Here is a 4,185-nt window from a genome sequence, read left to right on the forward strand (position 1 = left end):
TCTAAAAGGCACAAATAAAAATATTAGCGAGTAATAAAAATCGTCTCTTTCCGTTTCTTACATAGGATTAAATTTCCTATGGTTGGGAAGGACTGGCTTTGATCGAAGTTTGTATTCTCTTTCTCCATTTTCTCCTATTTTATCAAATTTGTAATTAGCAGCAAATTCATAAAGAGATACATCTTCCATGTTATTTGGTCTTGTTAGATAAAAGTCTTCAATTATGCTAGGATTAAAGATGTCTTTTGAAGATCGATCCATTTTAGTTAAATATGAATAGTTTTTGATTTGTCTGCTCCTCTTATGAGGCAAGTACACATTAACGTACTGTACAGTTACTGATTTCATGTATAAACTTTCACCAAGAAGAAGATCGCTAGCTTCATATTGTCCTACTTCTTTAGCTCGAAGTAATTTTTGGCCGATTTTCCAAAGCCTGCTGTATATGTTGTCACAGATGCTGACTTCATCTCATAAGTCCTGTGCATGACTCTTTTCTGCTTTAGTGACATATCCTGTTACATACTCTGTTAAGGAAAGACTCCTCTCAGCTATGTATTGCAAGTCCATATTTGCACGCCACAATTTTAGCAGTAAAGGATTATAGTCGTTGACTCGAACTTCTTTTTCATTTTGTTTGAGATAATATATTTCATTGCATGATTTCAAGCTATTTTCAACATCATTGATGCAATTACTATCTCTTACTGGTCTAGGAAAATCAAATCAGCATCTAGATACATAGGTCTTGCCAACTTTAATATTTCGCTTGCAGTATTTGCTGCACTTGTGCATTTGGTATTTTGTTACCAAAAAATTTAAATCAGGCGACGTATTACTATCTGGTATATGACAGGTAATTCTATCTTGTATGAAAGAACAGACTTCTTCTGGACAATCAATACCGACAACAGGAGCATTTTTAATCCATAGGAGGATGTGATAATGAGGTGCTCCACGCATTTGATATTCTTTTTTAACATAATATTGTTCTACTTTGCCTAGAACACCTCTCTGGAGAATGACTATGTTAAAGAAATCGTTAAACTTGTATGAAAATTCTCGCGATACTGAAACAGAGTCCTCAGTACCTAAACTAGAAATACTTTATGATTGTGGTGCATTATTCACTTTTCTTAAATATTGCGCTATATCAGCTCAATCATATTCAGCACAACTTAATGTTAGGAAAAGTGTTGGTAAGCCATACTCAGCAATCATTGCTTTGACTTCACCTTTCACACGGAACCAATATTGATTTGTGCCCCGTATTGGAGCCAACATGGTACTTAAATTGCCCTCAAATTCTTCATCTAACACATTTATTTTTTCTAATATTTCAGCAACGGTTTGACCAACGTTGCCCCTTTTTTTAAATAAATTATATATGCCAGTTTTTAAGGCCTTGTTAATTTTTAAGCCATAATAGTGCAGAAAATATGAATGATTTCTACAAAATCGGGAATCTTTGTTTAAAAGTCTAGATTTTATGTATTCACCAAATGATAAAGTCTGTGCTAGATAGCTTTGTCTGGGATGATGCTCTCCATATTGTCCAGTAGGAAATAGCATAACAAATCAAGATGCTCTTGCCTATTGTCTATAGGCGCTTCTTTTACATTCATTAGTTTATATTGACTGATATCAGAACCTGTTGCAATTTTACTATCAAGATTTTTAATCGTATATGCTGAAAGGCCTTCTAAATCTTGATCATTTGCTTTTTCAAGCATTTTACAAGTAGTATTGCTAACTACTTGTATAACATTTTTAGACGATTCGTCAATTGAATCATCATCTACGTTTCTATAAAGCCAATTTATTTCTTTTAATTTTCTTAGTGCTGCTTTTATTTTATTCACATCAACTAAACTACGCCAGACATTATTTGATTTAGTAGGCTGTCCATTAATAATAATATAAAGTTCTGGATTAGGCAAATGATTAGAATCTATACCAATCTCATTTAAAGTTTCCACTGTTTTTTCTAATGGAAGAGGTAAATAAAACATTGCACCTTTAAGGGCCTTCAAAGAATTATATGTAGGCACTTTTAAGGTGTGTGTACCTAGCAAAACAATTGTCTGAAATCATTTGGCCCTCTGATTAACTGGCAACTTACAGGATCCAAATTTTCCAATTCTTTGGGTAGTGGCTCACACTTTAACCCATTGAGTACACAACGTGCTGGAACTTCATTTTTCCTAATAATAGGTTTACAATGATTACAAATATACATAACTTTATTTAATGCCGTAGGATCATTTTCTCTAATGTAATCTAATAGGATATTCCAAACATCGCTATCTAAATTTTTAGCTTCAGTGACAGACTTTTTTCTTAAAAGCCTCTCACAGCTGCAACAAGCATTAATAGCCTGATCAGACAAAGCTTTCTTAAACTCGTCAATAGCATCTGAATACTAAAAATAAAGTACAGTATCTAAGTTTGGTATTCTAAATGGGTCATCTTCTTCGCCATCATTTATAGCATAATACACATTTCATATTCAGTCTCATCGGCTTCATTAAATTTTAAATCTATCAATTGTGCTATATCACCATCAGCAAGGGAAGAATCAATAATATCTATTGTTAAATGGGCATTTCTAGCAACATAAAATTGTTTCAAAAGGCGTCTCAACAAAGGATAATGAACAGATGCATTGCGTAAAATACGCAGCATGCTTTTACATTCAGTGTCATTACTACTACACACAATAGGATGGCCTATCCTTTCACAAACCATTTCTGAATATTTTATATATTTTTCAACGCCATTTTCATCCTTTTTTAAAATTACCGTTACATTTGGATTATCACAGAAATCATGTTCATGCACTTGATCTATTTCTTCAAAATGCAGGGATCTTGTCATATAATGGTTATTTGGACAATTATCACATGCATCTAAATGCTTCTTCAATTCTTTAATGGGTTCATCAAAATAACATCTAACTTCAATAATGGAACTAACGTCACTTTCTAATAAAGGCTTGCACCTGCTTGTACAGTGCCATTTGAGGGTAGGCTTTCTCTTATTAGTATACATTCTATTATTATCAACATTATCATCTTCAGAGTCACTATCATCATTACATTCTTCTACTCTATCAATACATGATACATCAACAATCCCTGCTACATAACATGTGCCATTTGTATCAACAGGGATTGCAATTGCACTATCTAATTGGCTATCACAGATATCATTAGGATACAAATATGCTGATTCATAAAAATAAGGCTCACTATTCTTTGTGTGACATTGCTCACCAAAATCACTAAAGCTATTCAACTTCAATTTTCTAATGCTATTTGATGCACGTATCAATACGCCTACTTTGTGGGATGTTTTTTAATACTGATTCTAACAATATACTTGATGTAGCATTACATTTACTGTCATATGATATGGTTCTCAAAATCTACACCTTTCATACTTTGTGGGATGTTTTTTAATACTGATTCTAACAATATACTTAATGTAGCATTACATTTACTGTCATATGATATGGTTCTCAAAATCTACACCTTTCATACTTGATGGCTGTAATATAATGCTTCAATAATTTTAGTAAAATAATATTCCTTTGCTTCACTATTTGGTGCAGGTAATGAGTAATTAGATTGTAAACTATTTTGGGGCTGTAATATAATGCTTCAATAATTTTAGTAAAATAATATTCCTTTGCTTCACTATTTGGTGCAGGTAATGAGTAATTAGATTGTAATCTATACAATATGTGACCATAATTATGTTCGTAATAATCTTTATTTAGACGCTTCTTATTTTCTTTATTAAGTGCTATCTTTAATTTAACCATTTCGTTTTCAGAAAATTTATGTCTCAAAAACTTATCCTTTGTTGCACTTAATATTGCGTCTCTATTTTCATAATACCGTTTCAAAGACTTTTGTCTTTGTGGGTCTGGATTTTGTTGATAATGTTTTTTAGACATTTTTTTATTTAGGGGATTTTGGGAATAAATTTTTTGTGAATACTCTAATGATTTTATAGTTTTCTTATCCTTGTTTTTGTTATATCAATTATTACATTTTTGCAATATATAACCTGGGTTCAATGCATGAAACTGCTTGGAATAGGCCTTTGCTGAAGCAATCTTATACTTTTTACTAATTTTATATGCAATTCTTGCTTTGCTTTTGACCCTGTTACATTTTC

Source organism: Amphimedon queenslandica, unplaced genomic scaffold (genome assembly GCF_000090795.2).
Source record: "Amphimedon queenslandica unplaced genomic scaffold, v1.1 AMPQUscaffold_13517, whole genome shotgun sequence".
Taxonomy (NCBI): Eukaryota; Metazoa; Porifera; class Demospongiae; order Haplosclerida; family Niphatidae; genus Amphimedon; species Amphimedon queenslandica.